The sequence below is a fragment of the Vollenhovia emeryi genome, unplaced genomic scaffold, assembly GCF_000949405.1.
Source record: "Vollenhovia emeryi isolate VEMERY1.0 unplaced genomic scaffold, V.emery_V1.0 DF939127.1, whole genome shotgun sequence".
NCBI classification, from domain to species: domain Eukaryota; kingdom Metazoa; phylum Arthropoda; class Insecta; order Hymenoptera; family Formicidae; genus Vollenhovia; species Vollenhovia emeryi.
This window is the reverse complement of record NW_011967239.1, coordinates 551,872-564,266: the sequence shown is the minus strand read 5'-3', so window position 1 is coordinate 564,266 and position 12,395 is coordinate 551,872. Positions and strand designations below refer to the sequence as shown.

Here is a 12,395-nt window from a genome sequence, read left to right as displayed (position 1 = left end):
GTAATCGATTCAGGAGTCGCGCGACCGCCTCTTTAAACGCGGTTCTTTCTTATCCCTCTTCTTCGACGGAGCCAATCTCGCGCGGCGTTTTCGATTTTGCAACGAGAAAGCGCCGTGAGAAAAACTCGAATTTCGATTTCTTCACTGCTCGCCCGGTCGAGGAGGCTCGTACCAGGAGATAGACGGCACGCCGTTTCGGATCGGGGGATCGACCCACGTAAATCGCCCACGTTATTTGCACAACACCACCGCGATTCCTCGCTCTCGCGCAATCGCTAAACGCCGCGGCCGTGCGTTCACATTTGTTATAACATCGCGCTACGCGACACAATGGGGCATCAAAGTATCGCCTCGACCTCGACGTAGCTCTCCTCGGGTTTCGCACCGACGCGGCGGCAGTCCTGCTCTTGAGACCGCGCGCTCTCCGTTAATTAAAACTCGCCTGTACGGCTCGTTATATCCTACGAATTAAGTTGTCTCTCAAAGCCGGCGCACAATCGTTCCGTTTCGTTATACAAACGAGGCGACCGCGTTAATAACAGGGAACGAGAATTCTAAAACTTACGGCGAGTAACGTGTTTACACGTGAAACGTGAAATTTTCATAGGAGGAGTCCGATTTCATCCAGTAACTTCACGGACCGGCGATCGCGGACTTTAATGGAGCAATCTGACATCGCGGGTCGTAATTATAAGATACACGCCGGACGCGCGCGAGTCGCGTACACAATCGTGGGCTCCCTCGACCATCCGCGATATTCCGTAGACCTCCTGGTCGCACCTATCCATCAATAAGCGTTTACGCTCTACGCCGGAGTTATACGTAAGCACCGCGCGCGCCTGCACGTGTCATAACTAACGGATATTGCGGAATACAATAATTTTTTACACAGTCGAGAGAAAGTAGAGTCGATAACTCCAAGGAAACGGGCTAAACAAGGCAGAACCTTTTGCGTTGTCGCAATCGATAATTACGGCAATTGCGTAATTCCGGCATTTGTTAATCCCTCAGGCGCAAAGCGTCCCCAGAGGGGGGACGCTTTTCGTTTTGCGATTTTGCACTAGCCGACCGGACAGAGGCGGCTTCGCCGTATCGTTCTTGAAGCGTGAAAAGAAACCACGTCTCGATCCTGAAAGATCACTGCCTTCCGACACGGGCTAGTACGAGCTGGTCATGTATAATCGTACACACTCTTGATCGCGTTTCGCATCAAAATAGCGGAGGCGCTCGACTAACTTCGCTTTGTTAAAATATCCCAGGAGGAAAGGTTAATACTCGCACAAACGTTTCAAGGAAATGATGCGATTTTTCAAGTCGCCTCGCGTGACAATTAAGAAAAATATCTCGCTGCAAAACGCCGACGTTTAAGAAAAGATTTCTTTCAAGAAAACCACCATTGCAAGAGTAGCCGCGAGTGAGCGTTAAAGATCTGCGAAGAAGTTGGCTCTTATACGTTCGAAGGCGGTTCGGCAATTAGAGGATCGAAGACGAAGAGGCTGCTTTACGCTCCGACGACTCCGTAACTTTTTCTCTCGTTCGCCGGCCTGATCGAGACCTCTACTTCCACGTCGGGCCCCCCCCCCCCCGTCCGACTCGGTTTCTCCGTGCAATCGCGTTTGTAATTTGCGGACGCAGCAGTGCCTTGCAATTGCGAGCGCACCTGACGGATGCGGAGCCGCGCCTCGGAATAAAATGCATTATTAATCGTTCCGCAAAAATGTATTAGTTGCAGAACCGTGATAAAATATATTAACGCCCGAGACGAGTACTCTCTCCCGTCGTTTGCATCGTTAGAAATAATTGCGCGCCACACGAGCCGGGGCTCGCGAGAGATCTCATCGCGATTGTGATACTGAAATTCCTCTTTCAGCAACAACCGCGTGAAAGTCGCGTCGGGGAGCGGCGAGATATCATTCGGATATTATTTATTTCGACAAGTAAAATAAAGCGTGCCGCATGGAACCGCTACCAGTCACCCGCTCGCCTTCGTTATTTATCGCTTCCGCGCGCGCGCGCGCGCGCGCCGATCGGCGGGACGAAAAATCGCGCCGAGATAAGCATCGAGCCGATTTCTTCGGCTCGATTTTATTCGTCTCTTTTTTTTCCTCTCCTAACAACAGCGGCGTGCCGAATGCGTGTCCGTCGAGCCGTGCGTGTGTGTGCGTGTGCGTACGCGCGATTTTGCGTCACAAGAGAGGAGGATGTTGGAAATCTGGCACGCCACGCGCGAAAGCCGCGCTCGCGTTTCCGCGGCATTGTAAAAGCCGGCTGAATCGGAGAGACAGGGGGAGACGGGAATAAAATAGAGGCGGGAATACTAGCTATGCGGGTCAATTGCGCTTGAAAGGTCGCGAAACGAACGCGCGTTAGACGTGGACGGAAGCCTGGATTTTAAAACTGAACCTCCGCCAGGAATCTAACATAAGCTGCATGTATGGCGGCGCCACGCTTAAAAGCGCGAATGAAAGTTGCAATAATTGTTATCGTAATTTCTCCTCCATTATCTCGGCGCTTGTAATTGCCGTAGGATTATCGCGGTGATTAGTTCAGCACCAGCCACAAATGTAACAATTAAGTCGGCGCTCAGACGTAACTTGAAAAGAAATAACAAACGGCAGTCGTAATCCCCGTTTGCGCACAAAGTTGTAGACTGAATAAAAAGTTATTAAAATATGCGAGGTTCGCACCGCTTTGTCGGAGGTTGCGGCCCACAATCCGTGGGTTTTGTTAACGCAAAGGCGCCCGGAAGCGTAATAATTACAACTCCTATGTGCACAACAAAACGGTGATTACATCCTTGCGCCACACATCGGGCATTTTCTTTTCCTCTTTCCACGGTGCAGCCACGCGGTCACGCTTCTAGCATGTCCCGAGAAACCCGTTTCTCGAAAGAAAGAGAACTTGCTCGTAAGTGACACGCGAATACGCTTTGAGGTCCACCTAGTTCTCACGACGCATTTCGCCATGTCGCTGCGCCACGACCGGGATTAATGCGACATTAATAAACCCAACGGTTCACCTGCTTTTTACGAAATGCATTCTTCCGCTCTTCTTGCAACGATCTGTCGATTAAACGTTGGCGAACGTACAAAAATAAACGCCTTCTTCGACTCGAGAGAAATGTCTTATTAACTTATCTCTAGAATGTATCAAGGCGATTGTTTTAATTAAATTAACGAGCCGTTATCGTAATAAACGCGATAAAATTATTTTAATTAACTTTTATCAAGATTGTTGTAACTGAATATCGTTAAAAAATAAAATTACGTTTTGGAAACTTTACGACTTCCGTCGATTTTACGAATATCTCTTTCAAAATTGCACATTGTAGCTATAATATTACGTGTACGTAAAAGTAATATATTTATAGTTGAAATCTACAATTCGTCGATGTGTAAATATCGAAAAATAATTGAGGAAAATGAATGAAGCCGCAATGGTTAAAAATCAAAATAAAACCATACAAATGCATGTTGTTTGATAGAAACATGTACGTGTCTCTATTTAAAAAAAAAATCAGTTCCTTCCTGAGAAAGTATCACGGCATACGTTTGATGTATAAACGCGGGATAAATCACGTTCGCCGAATCATATCGAATTAAAACGACGTTATTCGCACAGCTATACATTCGGATACTCGAGAAATGTAGCTCGCATATTGCTTTCTAAAAATACACAGTCACGTTTAATTGAAGACTATTCTACAGTGTGGAATACGTAATCTTGAATCTCCGTGACGATACGATCTTAAAAGTTTAAGTGCAATCTGAGGTGCCAATCGGGAGAAATCAAATCGCCAGATATATTATCAATATTGCGTTACGACGATTGGAGATAGACAAATATTCTACATTCGAAGACACGAATTTCCTTTCTCATTCTTTGTCGAGGATCTTGTGGAAGTATATCGTGCAATTAAAGTGCACGTAAGATATTTTACCAAACGAGAGGACATATATATATTTTTTAAAATTTATATATATATATTTAAAAATATTCTAAGCAATTTTGTTTGGATTACAAAAATATGCCGTCACCCCCAAAATTTAGAATTTAAAGTTTCTCACAGATCGCATCGCGAATGAAAGATTGTCGAACGGATCGCCGCGTAAAATATCGCGTTTTATTAGTTAGAATTAACGTGACCGGCCGACGTTCCTAATTTACACGCGGCCCGGCCGGTTTGTTAGCCTTTCCGGCGCATAAACAACGGGCCATTTCACGCGAGACGCATCCGCAGGAAGAAAGTGACTGACTCTCGCAGATCGCGCGGCCGCGATAGCGACGCGAAACATCACCGCAGAATGATTTACATTCCGCCAGAATTTCCCGCACTTCGGCGACGGATCTCCGGCGTATGCGCTCGCCGCATACCGGAGATCGCGATAGCAACGGTGAGAAGAGGGAAAAAAAAGATTTGATTTGTTCGACGGGCGGTTCTGTGGGTCAATTGCAATTCGAGACCGAGGGAAAAAGAGAGGAAGAATATGGAAAGTGAATTCGAGAGATTTAGCTTTCCGATACTTTTCATCATCGGCGAGAAATCGAAGGTGGGACGACGCGCATCCGCGATTTGGAGAAATTAAAAGGTGGAGAGCAGAAACCGAGACACCGCGGAGGGCCGTGAGAGGACGATGTCGTAGGAAAGTTATCCGTGATATTGTGTTACCGCGCGGCAGCTTGAAAAAGAAAATCGCTATCTCGAATCTCGATTTGCGAGCCTCGACCCTATCGCGTGCGTTAGAAGAGTTCTGTTCACAAGGCAGATTTGCGTGTTGCATGGTTACTTGACTGGCACGCCGGTGGCGAGTGTGGCGCAGAGAAATGTGCTCTGCTTAGTAAACAAATGAACGAAAAGATCCAACTTCAAATCCATGGATACCGCTGGTTTTTTTTCGGAATCTCTCGAAGGGAAGTGACAACCACGGAGAGTATCCTGCCGCACATACTCCTTCAGAGGTAGAGCCCTTCAGATTGGTGGTTTCCTGCGGCAAGATTAGCAGCCTACCGAGGATGAAGGTAAAACCACATGCTCCGAATACCAGAACGACTGGATAAAACGGGCTTTAAGCCTAATACACGAGGAAGAAGAAGCATGCTTGCTTGATTGGCACGTCACACGCGTCTCCAAACAGTTCAGAGAATACAAATGGTTCATTTAAAGAATTACGTTATAAGAATGCCGGATTTTTCTCACGCATAACGTAACCGATTTGGAGAAAGCGGGAGGATTCGCCTGATTCGAATAAAAATGCTGCGGAACAGGGAGAAGCGTTGCATTGTTACATTTACACCTGTATCCGCCCTTGAGGCGAGATACGTATGTATAAAGAAAGTAAGCGTTAGATCGCCGGAGCGAGATACCGGCGATCGCCGCTCGTTATATAAATTACGGACGGAGGCGTTTAACTCGGCTGCTGCGGTTAATACAATGAATGAACAATGCGGCAATTAAACAGCGTTGCATTTACGGAGGTTGTTGCACGGCGCGATCGTAAATGTTGTGAATTCGAATAGGTTTTCACCGGCTCCCGCTTGGCCGAACCGCCAGGCTCGATTCACGAATTCCGCACCCTCAGAAAGGATTTCTGTTACCGAGACAAAAAATATTCTTGACGCATTTATATTTCCCACAACCTCATTTAGTATAAAAATAAGACAATGTCAAAATAAAATCAATGATTTTTATTCTCCTCTGTCGAGTTAAAAAAGATTGACTTCCTATATCGAGACAAGAGTAACTTGTCGTTGTTCTTGCGTTTAGAATAAATTTTCCCTCCATTTTACAACGCGCGAAGTTGGCACTGCGATATTCGAAAGACGATGCATACTATCATTTTATACTAGATTTTAGAATGTTTTATTTAAGATTAAAATATTCCTTCCTCTATAATAAATATGAATGGCGCTATATCGATCCTATTTTATGATACGTTCAAGTGTATTAGCATAGGATCCGGAAATTTTTTCTGTGGGTACGCTTTGCCTCTTAATTGCACACTCGCGAGCGGGGGTTTCGAGACGCGATAAGATATCGGGCGGTGTTCTACCTCATTTCTTAATAAGGCGCGACTCAATTTCGAGCAATGTTTTACGGATTCCGACTAATCTAATCGCGCGCTTAAACGGTTTGTGTTATTCTCGAATGAGAAAACGTGCGGGATCGAAATAGCCAATTAGTCACGTCGCGTTAATTGTGGTAACAAAAGAGGAACTCGTCAAATAGCAAGGATTACCTATGTCTTATCGAAGAAGACAAATACACGCCGACGGGTTTGCGACATTTTAATGTCAAATAAAATTCGCAATTTGTATTTGCAAGTTAATAAAAATCAATTCAATATTAAATTACAATTTGTAACATCATAATCTTATCGGATGTTGACTTATTTTTATTTAGTATATTTTCCAAAGTTTTTGAACAATATTATTTAACGAAAGAAAAATGTCACTTATAGTCGCCAGTGATGAGAAAAAGCGATAGCTTGTCCGCGAATTTTTCTTGTTTTCTTATTTGGTCCGTTAATTTATTTTCTTTTCTTTTTACTAGATGACCAATTAAAAATTTTTAACTCTTACAGTTTGTTGATTTGCAGTTGTTACTTGAAAAGGATCTGAAGTAAGGTCGAAACGTTGTAACGAATTCAATTAAATTTGCCAGCTGAGTTGACAATACGCTCGCTTTCTTAAATATTATTTAGCAATGAACAGCCTGATATGCAGAAAATTAAAAAAACAATATATCGTCACCGAACAGATTATGAAAGATTCAACGCAAGCCCGTTCCTTTTAATCCAAGTTACTTTCAAAGGGAGATCCCGAATGTGAAACTTCGGAAATGCGACGTTCGTAAATGCGAGATTGCACAGAATAGAGCGGCGAGTGAAAGATGATGAGAAAACACATTGCATCTTGCATTTGCATACGGCGCGCGTGCACGTACTGCAATTTGAGGCAGCAACACATCGAAAGAGAGAGACGAGTGTTATCGAATACGAAGAAGACTTATAATACTGCGGCGCGACCCAGAAATGTAAGAAATTGCGAAATTGCTCGACCGAAACGGAGCTAATGACGATATCATCTCAGATGCAAAATAAAGAAATAATAAAAGCAGGATGTAAAACGAGCCTACGGTTATAACTTAATAAAATCAAGTAGGACGCGGTGTGCGTGGCAAGAATTGAAACGGCAACGATGCTTCGCAGATCATTGCGAAGACAGTTAGAAGCGGTCTACGATACTATTTGTATATAAAGCACAGATGTAAAGATATTATTGCACATAAAATATATAAATATACCGGAATGCGACGATTATTTTATTTTCCCGTGCTGCTCCAATCGTTTCCCCGTTGGAAACCTTTCGCGGAAGACCGATCCTGAAACGTCAGGCTCAATTTCCCATCACGTTCAATGATAATTTGATAAAATGCATTTATCTTTATCTCGTTAAATCTCGGTCCGTTTGCATCCCGGTTGAAAGTACGATCGCAAATCAGGTCGGGTCGGAGGGGGCAGTCGAAACGATTCTCAATCGCTGCCTTTCGTGAATTGTAGCGAATTCGGTTGCTTGCACTAGTGCGCACTGAGTGCACGCCAAGGCCAGTTTACAGTCAATTTTTATACTTAACTTTGTCTTAAATGCACGTTCAAAGTGCGATTTAGCCAGAAAACAATCCGTATGGATGCTATACAGATCGTTTTACTGGCTACGAAATGTTTCAAGAATATTTAAGACCCGATGCTCCGACCGATTGACTGACCCGATTCTCTAGCCCGACTCTGACCCTCGGTGGAAACGTAGTCAGCGTCTTCGACGCTGACGTTTGCCGAGGTGCAGCGACGCAGTTTCCACGACGCGGCGAGAAATTTGCGAATAGAACGAGCCGACCGACTTACGTCCACTGAATTTGACACAAGGCGAGCATAACGAGAGTAGCCGCGCGCGATCGATCGAGACGGCGCGATAAGATCCGAGATATCGTTCCGTTCGCGTGCGCGTACGAACGATCGATTAAACGGAGGAAGCGCGAGAACACCATACGATCGGTACATATCGATCTCGGCGCGGCACGCGAGAAGTCGTCCGCGCGAGAAAAAGAAAAGAGAACGCGAGTCCGCGTTCCGATGAGTGCGTTCGCTAAGCGATGCGAGAAAAGAGGAAGTACGAGAGTGCATGCTAATTTCCATCGTTCGCTCGTAACGACAACGAGAGTCCGTCCGTCCGCCGGTCGTTATTAAGACGATCGTTGCGTGGCTCGTGCATCTGTTCGACCCGCGGCTTGTATAACGAGTCTCGCGAGGGCGACTAACAAATTGGTAGCATTAAGAATAAGCGGAATAATAATTGCGCGAGGTAACCGAGCGGCTACGCGTGTTCGAGTATTACGAGAGAAAACCGATATCGATCAAATATACGAGCGGATACTTCAGCAACGTTGATTGCAACGGTTCGAAACGCAGCAGTAAAATTCAACATTCAGAGCGCAGTGGGCGGACGAACGTTGGGAAATTGCACTCCGCGGTTTTATCTTATCGATTTCCAAAAAGACAGATACGGTGCGTAACTCGATCGCTCCGGTGGCCGCGAAATTCGGCGATAGGGCGAAACCGATATCGTCCGCGGGTGTCCGTGCGAAACGAACACGCGCGCACAAACGCCAGTCGCAGCTTTACACGCGTAAGATACCACGGGCGTGATGAATTTCCGCGAGAAATCCCTTCCGGCGGCGAACCCTTACGCTTCTCACGGCGTTAACGAGTCGACGAGAGCGCGCACATCCGCCCTTCTGGCAGCAACATCTCCCGGCGCTCTTCCTCTCTCGGCTCGCGATCGACCGGGATTATCGATTAGAAACGACACTCTGCGAGAGAGAGCGGAGAGCGCACGGTTCCAGCGCGGTACGTTCGTCGGTTCCGGCTGAACGACTGACACCGCCGACCTTCGGCCGATCGGGATTTACGTAACGAGAAGCCCTTCACTCGCACGGGCAGATGGTGACGGATAACGCGAAACGTGATTCCCGAGTCCGGCGTGCTCGTGTGTCACGCGCGCGCGCGGAAAACGCGTCGCGGTGCGATACTGACTGAGCCGCGCCGCGCCGAGCCGAGTCGAGTCGAGCGGATCCCGGGGCTTCTCGTTCCCGCTGGAGTTCGACGGCAGTAGAAGTGGCAAGTGCCGGTCAGACCAAGTGGTGGAGGCCTCAGGAACGTACGCGGACACGCCACGCGCCACGATTTGCTGCCTTTTCAGCCTCGAACGGCTGGAAATTTCGCTCCGCGGGCGACCGAGAGCGCATTGTCTCGTTGTCCCGACTAAATCCTTGTTCGCTTTCGGAATAAAAAGCCAAACGTTTGAAAAGAAATTCTCTCCATTGCATTATCTTAATTTTAACCAACGATATCCAATTTTAACGACACTGGCCAACGTTTTTTTACTCTAAAACCAAAACACGTTTCGGCCCCAGATTTGGACTCTTTAATTTTAACTTGTGTAAAAAAACAATTGCAAACGTCCGGTGGCACCTCGGTCGAAAGTTCCCACGGGGAGAACTCGGCTCCGCATTCAATCGAGAATCTATCGTCGACGCGAGGACCAATTTTTTTTCGGGTCGCAAGTGGTTTATGTGCCACCGTGATTTCTCCGGCGGACCACGGTGTCGGGTCCCGTACGTTCCTGAGCACTTAATGGCCCCTGACAAGAAATAAAGAGAGGCGAGGTACGGATCGAGAAGGCTGATCTACGAAGAATCGGACGGAGCCGCGCGCGCGCGCTAACGGTGCTACCCATCTCCCTGCTTGCCAGCTGTTGGCCGGTGAGCCAGGAGTACGAAAGCTCTCCGCCCGATCTCCTCTCCTCCATTCGTCATCTCTCGCCTAGCACCGTCCGACGCGGCAACGCGGAGGAGAGAGTAAAACGATCTCGCTTTGAAAAATCGCCGGCAGCTATAACGCGGAGCTTCGGGAGCGCGCTCGAGTTACCTCACGGGATTTATATACCTTGCCCCGAATTTAATTTCACAACGAGATAATGTACCGCAATCTCGCGGAACTCGATTAGACCCCCGCGTAGTGGGTCGATCGGTCATCGGACGGCGGCGGCTTCCGAACGTTCGCGATTTGTATTAATAGAATCTTTGCTTGTCCTTTTACTCTTTCTTTAAACAGAGCGAACCGGTCGATTTTCATATCACGCGTATCAGAAAAGCCGTATCGCCGCTTGTTACGCACGAACGAAATTCAAAGCCCTCCGGCGCGCTAATATTAGCAGCCGAGCAACCGATATGGAGTGCCGATCGTTTTACACGACGCGCGACTCTTGTTGCAATTAATGTTGCAAGTCGATATCTATTCTGCGAAACGGTCTATTTTCTTTCCGCCGCCGACCGTTCACCTACAACCGCTCCTGCTCCTTTCTCGACATTAAACGAGAGAGCCTTTCGCAGCTTCGCAATTGTCGCGGCGCAACGATTTACAATCGCGAGAACACGGATCATCGAGCACCGCGCTCTCTCGTGCAGTAATACCGTTTCATTTGCTCTCGCCTTGGAACGAATAAAACGAACGTGACCGGAGGGGACGTGGGATTTATCAAAATCGGGTTTGCCGAAACGAGTCCGATCCGCGACACCCGGGGTTCCTGCCGAAGGCACGAGAAACCGGCGAGGAAATAAACTTCGCACCCTTCGTGTCGCGTGCAAAATTAAATGGCAATAAATTTCGTAATGTCAAAGCATGGTAATGAGGTGTTCTGAAATATGCGCGGAAAGTCGCCTCGATACACGCGGCGAATAAATTACTTCGAGTGTAAGGCTGCTACTTGGCATCAGAAGAGCTAATAAATCCGCCGATAATCCAAAAAGCCTCTCGTATCTGTTTTCTCTGTCCGAGATCATTGCTCTTCCAAGATAATAAAGATAATGCCAGATTACGTGGTATCCGAGTACCTGAGAGACCCATTTTGCTGAGTGAAACGAAATAATTTGACTGAATCATTTTGTTGACCGAACATGTAACTTGGTTGTATAAAACGACAAATATGTTGCCGAAAAGAAGTTAAATGTTACAACAACTAACTAGTTTGTTGCCACGAGTCGTTTGTCTGAACAAAATTGTACGGTTGAGATAAAAAATTCGTCCATCTCATCACGTCCTAAATGATTGTGTTTGTTGCGTGAACTAAATCGTTCGGTTGAATATTATAAGAGCATTCCGCGCATGTTCACTCAACCAAATTTGTGTGCTGATATAACAAACTTTTCCAACTAAATTTTGTTGTTGTATCGACTGAAAGATTTGTTTGCCCATATCCAAGAAATTCAGTTGAGCCAACTAGTTTGTTTCATTCAAGAAAACGGATTTCTCGGTGTAAATTATAAATTATTATAGCAAAGACGACCATTTCGACGACGTCCGATTTTCCATCAAACGTTAGATCATCGCGATAAAGTGAATATGTCGTAAGTAGCTGTAAACGCCTCCGTAAGGACTTGCGAGGATTCTTTGGCCTTGCCGGCATGCCGTGGCGACGCGAATGCAAATCGCGCGGTGCAACAAATGCCAGGCAAATACCAAACTGGCTTACGCCGGCAGTCCGATGGATTCGCATCGCGAAATGTCAAGCCGTAAGAGCGGCGATTAGAGGCCGCGTGACCTCCATTAATCTCCCGACGGTTATCCGAAAACTGTTCTCGCCGTAATGTGAATGAAACGGCGGACGTGAAAAAATCGACGGCGCGTATATGGAGTTTCCATTCGCGAAACGGGGGTAAACGGCACTGGTACGGTAGCTGCGAATCTCCCGGACGAAATGATTCATCGCATTCGAGTGACGACCCTTCACTAACCGATCGTTGCCGCAAGGACTTGGGCTCGGTTTCACCAAACGTCGTTCAACTTTAATCTTAGTTCAATTCCTGTCTCTTTCTAAAGTAATAGTTGGAAAGAGACAAAGAATGACTTGAGCTACTCGAGTCGAAATTTTCGTACTATTTTGACACTTTTAAAGATAACAATGAATAAGTTTAGCCGACCTTAACTGACACGTGTTTGATAAAATAAAAATAAAAAATATACAATTCGACGTTTCGACCAAGATCCTTCTCAAGCACATTCTAAAAGGAACAAACCGATAATCGAAATTACAGGCTTCTCGAAGATACAAATTAAATTAATAGACAATCAAAATGTGTACAATAAGAATATGTAAAATGAAACAAGATCACAAATAATGAGTACAATAAAAGATATGGTTTGTCACAGCAGATACATAATAAAACAAATTGAAAATAAATCTTTTAAGGAAGATTTACACCTACTTAGCTGATCTATACACCTACACTGATAGAAAAATATAGTTGAAATAACCATAATTTCACTATAATTTATAGTATC

General features: G+C 46.0%; 1 protein-coding gene across 8 annotated transcripts in view; it reads right to left on the bottom strand.

Annotated features, from left to right (window-relative positions):
* LOC105568749 (heat shock protein DDB_G0288861-like) overlaps positions 1-12,395 on the bottom strand; it is a 75,898-nt gene that overhangs the window by 8,906 nt on the left and 54,597 nt on the right. The window contains exon 1 of one of the 8 annotated variants that reach the window (XM_012024650.1): positions 8,692-9,266. The exons of the other annotated variants lie outside the window; for them this stretch is intronic. The gene's annotated coding sequence lies outside the window, so the exon portion shown is untranslated. Of the gene's footprint in view, positions 1-8,691; positions 9,267-12,395 lie in introns of those variants that run through there. 8 annotated transcript variants of the gene reach the window in all.